At 39.9% G+C, this 11,772-nt stretch overlaps 1 long non-coding RNA gene across 1 annotated transcript; it reads left to right on the forward strand.

Moving 5' to 3' along the window:
• The first annotated feature begins 1,734 nt into the window (after positions 1-1,734).
• LOC130458396 (uncharacterized) lies at positions 1,735-9,898 on the forward strand. The gene is made up of 2 exons (XR_008917702.1): positions 1,735-2,745; positions 8,390-9,898. It is a non-coding gene; the product is annotated as an uncharacterized LOC130458396 (long non-coding RNA).
• Positions 9,899-11,772: the final 1,874 nt, after the last annotated feature.

The raw sequence follows: 11,772 nt of genomic DNA on the forward strand, positions 1-11,772 counted from the left end.
GGGAGAAGGCACTACACTAAATGCCAGCTCCAATGCCAACTCCACCCTGGGAGAAGACACCCTGCTAATTGCCAACTCTGAACTTGGGGGCACTCTTATACCCTCTGGAGAAATTGCTATGGCAAGCCTGCAGAGACAAACCACAAACAGGTTGCAAAACTCTTTGCAGCCAGCCTGGGGGGTATCACCTAGGGGTCAGCTATATCATATCAAAGGCAAGGGTCAAACTCTGCAGCTGGTCTCCTGAGAGGAGACTTAGCACAATAAGGGAAGCCTCCAAAACAAATAAATGGCACTTACTATTAGCTATGTCCACAAATCCCACCTATGCTAAGGGTTCCCAAACAGATCTAAAGCCCATAATTCAACCCCAAAACAGGGGTGCCTGATACTGAGATTTCTCAAAGGGCAGAGGTAAACTGAGTCATCCAAATTTCTCCTCTACACTCCTTCCTTTTGGGCAAGGCTTTAACGCTGCTACCCAACCAAACATTAACTAGTTTTAACCACTTATTAATTCAGTTAATATCTATTTTACACTAATTACAAAAATATGTAATCTCATACCTTATGAAAAATTACCTTAACTCTATCAAAATAATCATATAGGAAAAGAAACTAAAAATAAACAACAAATAAACTATGGAAATATAAAAGTAAAAATAAGATCCACATCACAGGTCAATCAGGGTTTATAAATCCTGAAAATGGCTCTCTTCACAGTTTGTGGAAAAATAAAATATCAGTTAATACTTTTATGGGGTTCAGATGTGTACCCCTGGGGTTCAGGAAGGATACCTTTTGCAAGAATGCAAGACTCCAAAACTTAGCTTAAAAACAAAAAGGGAAATTTATTAATTTAGGAGGTAATCTTGAGAATGGCCAGGAGGATAGCAAGGTGGAACAGCAAGATGGGGAGCAGTTCCTTGGGAGGACAGCATGAATGGAAAGGCTGTTACCCCAGACAACATCAGTTCTGGGGATTTTGTACTTTTTACAACAGAGTGTTAGTCACCCAGGCATTTGGCAAGGTGGGGTGATCATAGTGGGGTCTGCGTGGGGACATAAAGACTCCTTAGTTTTAGGGAACAAACAGATATCTGATAGGATTGAGGTGTAGCCTGAAGGTGCATCTTTCTGTCCATATTAAATCTAGCGGACGATCAAAGGAAGATAGTCATCTCAGGACCCTAGAGGGGTCATTGGGTGTTTTTAGGCTCAGAGTCACAAGGATGTAAGGGAGCAAGGGAGTTCCCCTGATAATAGTTTGCCTGGATTTCTGGGGGTACAGTGCCCATGTCAATACTAAGTAATATTTCTAATTAACTATCCTATTATTAAACTCCAAAACCATATTAAAATGACTACATAATAATCTCAGCTTCAAAACAATTTTAAAAGTCAAATTCAGAAGCCTCAAAATTAGAAAATTTCTAACTTTCCCTAATCTAAAACTTCTCACACACACCCCTTTTGGGGAAGTTGAGATGTTGGGGATTTAAAATATTTGTTCTCATTCACTTCTAACTACATATTCAACAACTTATAAACATGTTCAAATGGCTTAGACATTTCCCTTCTACTTACTATTATTTTAATTTCTTTAATTCTTGTATTCTTCCAGGGAACATTAGGAATAAAATATCATGAAAGAAATAATGCTGCCACTGAATTACAAGCAAAACAAAAATCTGTAGATAAAAATTATTGTGGAAATAATTCTCTTCTTGTGGCAGTAACATGGGATATCCTAAGTTAAACAAGTCCCCCCCAACTTTGCCACCTGATATGCTTTTCTTACAGCCTGAATTGTTTCCTAATAATACCTTTATCTGCTAAATAATTTAAACTGCCTAAAAATTCTACCTATCTTCCTCGTTCAATTCTATATTTCAGGCCTTGCCTATCTAAGGCTTCCTACATTATATGATTACAGAAAAATTGCCATAAGAGAAGAGAGGGGAGGGATTAAAATGAGGAAGAAATGCTCCCCTAATTTGGGTATTAATGCCATGTGTAAATTGGCCTTGATGCTTAGCTATGTGTATAACCTGCCAGTTATGACAGAGAAGTCTCTTGCTGAAGAAATCCAGTGGAGTAACCTTAGTCTTTCTTCAGTCCAGAAATGTAGTCCAGGCATTGCCGTAGAGGCAGAACCGTAAGGGTTAAGCCTCCTCTTCTCTCTGTTTGGGCTGCATAGTCAGGTTCGTGGGTTGAACTGTGTATGACCTGCCCAGCTGTGTGCTCAAAGTTGGAGTAGCATCAGAGGGAGGACTGATAAGGTTTGTGAGAAAGAAACTGTAAGGTTGGAGTAGCCAGCAGAGGACTGATAAGAGTTGTGAGAAATTGTGAGAGTCTGTGGGAAAGTTGCTTCTCTGTCTTTGTTTGGAATCCTCTCGGTTCTTCCCTGTGCCTGGTAGGTAACGTCATGAATTCCTATGAATCTGCCCAATTATTGGTTCCTGCTGTTGCTGAGTGGCAACATTATATCTTCCTGTGTGTCTTAACCTATATATTGCTTTGTTTGAACTCAATAAAGGGTCGTTATGCTTTTTCATATAGCGTCCATTCATCACTCTGTATGTTCGTTACCCCAGGCAAGGTCACAGAAAGGTTGGCCACCTTTTTGATGAGCCTTGCAGTTTGGCGCCCGAACAGGGACATAAATGCCGTTCGTAACCCCGATTCTTTTCTGGTCAAAGGATGATTCAGAGTGATGGGCTTTGTGGCAATATCTTGGATTGGGTAAGCAAAGCAAATTTGGAACAGAGCCAAGAGAGATCCGTCTTTACAGGCTTCCTCTGTTCTATAATCTTTTCTATCTCCTTTCTTTGTTTTGTAGGTTATTTCTCAGGAGGTATGGGAAACTCAGGTCCTGTCCTTTTACAGGAGGGGGGGGGGGGAGGTGGCAAGCTGAGCACCTTATTCAAGCTGCCTTAACAGCACATGGAGTTAAAGTGCAGAAAAAGATGTTAAAGAAATTCGTGGGCTATGTAAGACAATTAGCACCATGGTTCCCTGAAGGAGAGATTATATCTAGTTCGGAATGGGAACGTGTAGGATCAAAGTTTGGTCTCGATGGGGAAACTCCACCCCTGGATTATGCAGTTATTTTCAATGTCATAAAGTCATGTATTGAGGATTCAGAAGCTAATAAGAAAATGCAAGCTGTTTTACAAATGGAGGTTGAGGAAGAAGATGAGGAAGGAGAAGTTTATGGGGAGGTCGGTAATCAGAGAAAAAATATTTCTTGTCAGCCGTTTGCTTCGGGGGCAAGGCTGTACCCCTCCCTAATTCAAGAAAATTTTCCTGAAACTGGAAGTGTTTAAAAATAAGCCAACAGTGACATCTAGTGGCAAAATGAGGCAAGGACAGGTGGGAAAGTTTCTGAGAGTAGCGGAGCTGGAAAAAGCATTAGGAGACTTAGACACAGGACAGGCACAATTATTCCCGGTATTGGAAGATGTTAACACTCAGACTAGGAGATTCACTCCCATGCCATTGAAAGTCTTGAAAGAATTAAAAGAGGCATGTACTAAATACAGTCCTCAAGCAGCCTATACACTTTCTTTTTTGGAGCTTATAGCTACTGAGAATCTTACTCCTCATGATTGGAAACAGGTAGCAAGTGTTTCACTCTCCCAGGGACAGGCAGTACAATGGAGAGCCATTTGGAAAGTGATATTAGAACAGGAGAGGTTTAGGATGGAACAAACTATGATGCCTGGAGGAGCCCCTACACTGGACCAACTCATAGGAGAAAGGCCAAACCAGTTCCCTCAACATCAGATAGGGTATATTCCTCAATTATATGCGATGATTGCCTCTGCAGCTATAAAGGCATGGAAAGGACTGGAAGGGATCCCAAAGTTGGATTTCAATAAACTGAGGCAGAAGTCTGATCAAGATTTTGAGGATTATGTGGCAGAAGTACAGAAAGCAGTGGAATGGACTTTGGGAACAGTGCAAGGATTAGAGGATTTGATAAAAAAAACATAGTCAAGCAGAATGCTATTCCTGATTATAGACAAGTGTTAATTAATTTGCCAGCTTCTGCAACTCTAGAGGATATGATTATTAAGGCTCTGGAGGTAAAATCTCAGAGTCATCAGGCTCGCACTCAGGCTGCCATGGTGGGAGTGGCAGTAAAACAAGCTATGAAAAGTCAGGGAAAAGGTCAGATAAGATGCTATCGATGTGGAAAATTAGGCCACATGAAGAAAAATTGTTGGTCTAATTTGTCAGGGACTAAATCTAAGCCTTCTCAAAACTGTCAGAAAGGTTATAAGGGATATCACTGGAACCGAGATTGTAGGTCGGGAAACAGGCAGGGGGGCCTTCGGGAGGCCCCTACAAACAATCCCTGAGCCTTCCCTGCCATATACCAGACCTCTCTCGATTGGGAAAAACATCAAACTCCTTTTCGGTCCACCGATCAGCCTTTTCAGGGATAGAAGGGCAAGAGCAGGACTTCCCTATAAGACCTGAAAAACCTGTACTCTTGTTGCCTTTTGAAAACCTTAAGGTTTGGGGCATTGGAATACCTATGGCTGGGGAACTCTGTTCTACTGTTAGTAATGTTGATGTCATGCCAGAAAAGATAACTAAGGAAATGTGGCAAGACTCCAAAATACAGTTAACTTTTACAAATCTTATTGGAACTTTAATAGTGATTCAAGATGTCTTAGCCTTTGTGAAATCAAATACTACTGTGTGCTGGACTGAAAGAGTTAGTCAGCACAGACCTATGCTTATTGTGGAAATAGAGGGTATTTCTATTGATGGATTGATTGATTCTGGGGCGGACACTACAGTCCTCAGTATGTCCGACTTCAAGTCTATTCCGTGGTCAGGGAGTATTGTAGAAGTTCCTGTGACAGGCATGGGGGGAGTCACCACTATGGGAAAGACTTCCAGCCCTCTCTCCTGGCGCTGAGGGAATTTTCAAGGGCTATTTACACCATTAGTCAATGCTAAACTTGATACCACGCTTTGGGGGAGAGACATATTTCAAGGCATGAAGTGCATTATTAGCATGGATTTTTCATAGGGGCCATTGAAGAGCTGAGAGCCGTCCCATTAACATGGAAAAATGATAAGCCCATATGGGTAGATCAATGGCCCCTTACAGCTTCTAAGCTCTCAGCATTGAAAGAAATAGTTCAAGAGCAATTAACAAAGGGATATATTAAACCAAGTCCTAGTCCCTGGAATTCTCCTGTGTTTGTAATACAGAAAAAATCTGGCAAGTGGCGTATGCTTACTGATTTAAGCCGAGTTAATGAGTCCATGGAGGAGATGGGGGCCCTACAGCCAGGGCTGCCAGTGCTTTCTTGGATACCTATTAATTGGAAAATATGGGCTATAGATTTAAAAGACTGTTTTTACACTATTCCGCTGCAGGAAAAGGACTGCAAGCTTTTTGCCTTCTCGGTCCCTAGCATTAATCCCCAAGAGCCCATGGATCATTATGAATGGCTAATCCTGCCTCAAGGAATGAAAAATAGCCCTACTATGTGTCAACAATATGTAGACCAAGCCCTCAGATCTATTAGAAGCCAATATCCAAAAGTCATGATGATTCATTATATGGATGATATTCTTTTGGCAGCAACTACTGTAGAACTGCTTGAAGCACTATTTCCCGTGCTTCAGCAACATTTGTTTGAATTTAACCTTGTAATAGCCGAAGAAAAAATTCAAAAAGGAGAAGAGATTAGTTATTTAGGGAGTCTAATTGGGCCGCAGGAGATAAAGCCTCAGAAAATACAGATTCGGATGGATAAATTACAAACTTTGAATGATTTTCAAAAAATGTTAGGGGATATTAATTGGATATGTCCTTTTCTTAAACTTACTACAGAACAATTACGTCCTCTTTTTCAATTATTAGAGGGAGATGCTAATCTAAAATCTCCCAGAACATTAACCCCTGAGGCCATCTCTGCTTTCAAAAATGTTGAAGAAGTTCTTAATACAGCTCTTCTGACACACTTTGACCCTCAGCAGCCTGTGGAGGTCAAAATTTTATGAACACCACATGTTCCTACAGCAGCTGTAGTCCAGTGTGACAAAGTGATATTATGGATACATTCCAAATCTCAATCAGGCAAGGCAATTCCTCTTCATCCCTTATTGATGGGACAAATTATTAAAAGGGTTATAAAAGTAGTTCTTCAAGGAATAGGACAATATCCTGAAGTTATTCATATTCCTGTTACAAAAGCACAATTACAGGATTGTATAGAATCTTATACAGAGTGGGCTAGTCTTTTGCAATTTCCATGTTTCTTCCGCCCACAGACTAACTTGTCTCCCTTTTGGAAAAATTTTAATCAGGACTGCATAGTTTCAAATCCTATTTCCAATCATCCAGTTGATGGTCCTAATATTTTTGTCGATGCCAATCCGCAAGCAGCTGCTATTTTTTCTCCTCCTAATCAGCCTATGATTTTTCGTACCTCTTTTTCCAGCACTCAACAGAATAAACTTGCAGCAGCTCTATTGGCTTTGTGGAAACATCCGGAGTCCTTTAATCTTATTTTTGATTCCCAGTATGTTGCACAAGCCTTACCTAAATTGACAAATGCAGTGATCCAATCTAAACGAGGTACAGTCAATCTTATTTTTTCAAAATTGCAGCATGTCCTACGTGATCACTTGCACTCAGTGTTGTGAGATTTAAAATAGTGAAGCCCATAAACTGCAGTGAGCTAAAATGGTGGAAGATATGAATATGTGATAGATATAAGAGAGGGTGAGCAAATTTGACCTCAGAAAATATGCTTCTCTTGGTTTTTAAATCAAATATAAGGTGGTCGCCAGGGAAATATTCCCAACTATTCAAATACCCAAGTCAACTGGGCTTCATAGAGATTTTAATCAATACAAATGTGGAATCAAAGGAAAGAGAAAAAAGGAAATAAGTATGAAGGGCCTTAAGCCAACATGGCCTAGACCTGAGTCTTAAGAGAGAGAGATCAGTCAGTCAGTCTTTTAACACTCACCACAAGGTCTGCCTAAGCAAGGATTCTAGTGACACCAGGTCAGCATTATCTCAGCTGCTTTTACCAGCTCCCTCCTCCATATGAATGTTTCAGAATCAGTCCTTCCTCAATCTGAATGTTTCAGAATGATCTCCAGCTCTTCTCTGAGCTCTCATTTTTAAGGGCAAAATCTCCTATGTCACCTCCCCTAAGTTCTTCCATCTACCAATCACTGTAGATGTTTTCCAAAATACAGCCCATTTTGAATTCACAGCTGAGTAGATTAATCTCTTTAGTAAGTCAGGAAAAAAAATGCTGCTGTGTCGACTAATTTCATTAAGAGAAAACCTCTGAGTAAGTTTTCACCTTTTAGGTCTAAGTAGTATACAAGTTGCCCCACCTTTATAGGCACCTAGCATCCCATTGTATAAATTCCAAAAACAGGCATGGCTCAAAGAACTCCTTTCCTTTATAAGTATGGTTTTCAAGTACTTTCATTGTTTAGCAAGGAGTTTTCTGCCCTAAAGCAGTCTTAAGTAGGGGTAGAGTAGGGATACTCCCATAGCAAGGAGTTTTCACATTCAAGTAGAGTTCTCACTATCTGGTAGGGAATTATTTCAAGTAGGAAATTGGAGGATTCCTCAATGTGTAGTAAAATTTTTAACATTCATAAGTCTGTGAAATTTTAAGGTTTACAGTGTATGTTCTTCATGTCTGTAGTCATACTTCTTTGCCTGATCTGATTATTTTGGGCAATCATATTGTGGATCAGGCTCTTGAAGCCCCATTACTGTCTTTTTCATCTCCAGCAGCTGAAGCTCGGAAAGCTCATGATAAATTCCATCAATCTGCTCGAGCCTTACAAAAACAATTTCAAATAACTAAGGCACAAGCCAGACTTATTGTCAAGGCTTGCCCCAAGTGTGTTCCATTTCAACCTGCAAGCAACAAGGAGGGTGCTCAGAACCCTCGAGGAGTGCATCCATTGCACATCTGGCAAATGGATGTAACTCATGTCAATTCTTTTGGTCTTGCCAAGTATGTCCATGTTACTATAGATACATATTCCGGATTCTTGTGGGCTTCGGCTCTACGATCTGAATCTGCTAGGGCAGTGAAAACTCACTGCCTCTTGACTTTTCAAACACAAGATTTACAGGGGTCCCCTCAGGATCGTTTGGCCACGGCAATTTTTACTATTAATAATCTTATTTGGACACAACAAATTACTAAAGCTGAAAAATTTTTTGAACATTGGCACTGCATGGTAGCGGCTCAGCAGGAAGATATTCTTGTCCCAGCTGATGATTCGGACTATGTTATGTGGAAGGATGAAAATAACATCTGGTATGGTCCTGATAGAGTTTTAATCAGGGGAAAAGGGTTTCTTTGTGTCTCCACAGGTCAAGGACAACAATGGATACCCCATAGATGGACCAGACCTATCCTGCAGTCTGAAGAAAATGAAACAGTCGACCAAGGGGCAGGAAAAGGCCCCGAGTGCAACAGAGAAAAGAGAGACAATTGATCCTGTTCCTGGCGACTCTGATGAACACTCTCAACATGGCTAATACAGAGACACAGACTCATTGGGTTTAGTGGGAAAAACCCCATGGATTAACTTTGTAGAATTTGAGGAGGACTTTCCTGAGGTATCTCTTCATGTACAATAATTTGGTCCAGGATGGAAATGGACTGCTAAGAATGAAGAGACTGGGGAAAGATTTCATATTGGGAATGGTATCATTCACCTGCAGATAGAGCAATGGAAAGATTATCTCAACTAATTAGCTCTAGGAAAAAGATGTATTTCTTGCATAGTTTTAGGTATTGTAGCTTTGATAGCCACCCTTTCTGCTACAACTGTCAGTAGTGTTTCTCTAGCACAAAGTGTAGCTAATGTTCATGTCCTGGAACATGATGCAGAATATTTACATGGGCTTGCACAGAATGTAACCAAGGCTTTGCATATACAGCAAAATATTAATACAAGGGTTTTTTATGCTTTATAACAAATATCTAAAGATGTATTGTTACTCACTAATCAAGTAGAAATTTTAGCTATTAAGGGTAAATTACGGTGTGACTATCATTATTCAGCTTTTTGTCTTCTTGTTAAAGTCAACACGTCTGATGCATTTGAAAAAATTAGAAATGATCTACAAGGTCTTTGGCTAAAAGGCAATATCTCTGAAAACATCCAACAATTGAACCGTATTATTGAAGAAATGGATAGTTCCTTAGCTGAAGATCTTTATCCTGAACATATTGCTGATTCTATATACAATTGGATTAAATCAGGCCAAAGTTGGCTGTCTCCTTTAGCTCAAATGAGTATAACCATATTGACTTTCATACTGTTTGTAGTTATCTTACTGGTCCTTCTTCCTTGCCTATTCCGGCTCCTTGTGTCCAGCGTGAGCAGGATTGGACAAGTTCTGACCCAACACTGAGTACTGTTGCAAAACAAAAAGGGGGAATTGTAGTCGAGGCATTGCCGTAAAGGCAGAACCATAAGGGTTAAGCCTCCTCTTCTCTCTGTTTGGGCTGCATAGTCAGGGTCGTGGGTTGAACTGTGTATGACCTGCCCAGCTATGTGCTCAAGGTTGGAGTAGCATCAGAGGGAGTACTGATAAGGTTTGTGAGAAAGAAACTGTAAGGTTGGAGTAGCCAGCAGAGGACTGATAAGAGTTGTGAGAAATTGTGAGAGTCTGTGGGAAAGTTGCTTCTCTGTCTTTGTTTGGAATCCTCTCGGTTCTTCCCTGTGCCTGGCAGGTAACGTCATGAATTCCTATGAATCTGCCCAATTATTGGTTCCTGCTGTTGCTGGGTGGCAACATCATATCTTCCTGTGTGTCTTAACCTATATATTTCTTTGTTTGAACTCAATAAAGGGTCGTTATGCTTTTTCATATAGCGTCCATTCATCACTCTGTATGTTCGTTACCCCAGGCAAGGTCACAAAAAGGTTGGCCACCTTTTTGATGAGCCTTGCACAGAAATATATGAGTTGCATCCTTAACCAGTTCTCTCCATAGCATTCTTTCTCCAATTATCTTCCCATACAATTCACCTTAAATGCCAATTTTCTCCAACCATGCTCATGGTTAAATATTATTAGAATTCCCAAGGGAAATAAAACAGTAAATTTATATCTTCTACAGTAACACTTCTAAAAGTCAATGAAAATAATGATGAAACCAAATACTTGTCTGATTTTAGTAGACCTTGGATTTTTGGTGAAGCCTTTCTTCTGTAGCTATGAGGTTCCTTAACAAATGTCTTCAGTAACTTTTTTTTCTTTCAGGTGCAGGCTGTAAAAACCTAGTTCAGGTTTTGGCTCCCTCCAAGAAGTGCCTTGCGATTAGTTAGGGTTCCAGTTGTTAAGGTCCAGTTCGTCACCCACCACCATGGAAGACCCCCAGACAATGCAATCAAGCAGGAGGGTCCTTTATTCTGGTATACACCAGGGGAAGCTCAGCACAAGAGTTCCACCTGCAGTTGTGAGTGCAGAGTCTTTTATACCCAATGCCTGACAGCATATCACTAGCCACCATACATGGCCCACAAGTTTCTCCTGGAATCTATGTTTTGGGCGTTAGTACAAGTTTCTCCTGGACTCTACGTTTTGGGCATCGGCACATTTAGGTTCCCTGACAGGGACCAACAGTAGTTGGTCAGATGTTCTATAGTGATATGTGCTGTATTGACCAAGCAGCTCCCTGCTTGGGGTTCCTTCACAGTAACTCTGAATGAATTCTCTTTTACAAAAAATCTAGCAAAATTAACACTAATAAATTTTGATAAATTCACCCATACTCCAGGAGTGGAGTAGTAAAATGCAGGATGCCCCTAGAAAATTCCTTGGTGGGAAAATTCTTTCCTAATAGCCATCTGGACCAATGGTTATCTATCAGAGAAAAATAATACTCAAAGGCAAATGCTAAATCAGGCCAGTCTCCCAATTTAAAAAGGAAAAAAATAAAAGTAACTCACTATAGAAAAAATATTCATCAGGACTTACTAGTCCTTAGAAAAAAACCCAAAATTCTGTATAATGGTTGCAACTCTAAAAATTTACCTTAAAAAACTCCTCCAAAAATCAGGGTATAGTTCATGGTCTTTCCCATGAAAATTTCTCACTAATCACAAAACTTAGGATCCCTAAGGAAAAACTTAAAATTACCTTTACATCAGAATAGCTATTGAATTCCTTTCTCTCTCTCTTTTTACTCTTATTTACTTATGTCTGCAAAATTGCCTTTCTCTCAACTGCACCCTACACCTTTTTCACCTGAGGCAAAACAAACAAGCAACAAAAAATGGCTAAGAGGAAAATTGTTGGTCCCTCTTAAAACTGATCAGGGTTTCTTTACCATTTAAAGCAGAGCCTTTTCTCAAATATTTCTTGTCCTTTTAACAATGCAAAGACCAGTCAAGATCTGCAGTTTACCAAATTAAGATTAACTTTTTGACACTCCAGAAAAAATACACATTAACTAGAAATAATCTTATTCTTTGGAATAAATAACAGCCTAACAAAAAAAAATGTGAATTTATAGTACTCAAATCAAAGAATTAGTACCTAGAATAAAATGCATCTCATTATCAACATTAAAAATTAACCACTGTTGATATGCAATATTTCACACATGAACCATACCAAAACTGGGAAGAAAAAGTTAGAATTTAAAGTTATGCATTCTAAACCTCTATTGGTCCCCTGCTGGATATCCCCTCGTCCAGATCGCCAGTTCCTGTAGTTTCAACTTCAGGAGGCATCAAC

Source organism: Monodelphis domestica, chromosome 3 (assembly GCF_027887165.1).
Source record: "Monodelphis domestica isolate mMonDom1 chromosome 3, mMonDom1.pri, whole genome shotgun sequence".
NCBI lineage: Eukaryota > Metazoa > Chordata > Mammalia > Didelphimorphia > Didelphidae > Monodelphis > Monodelphis domestica.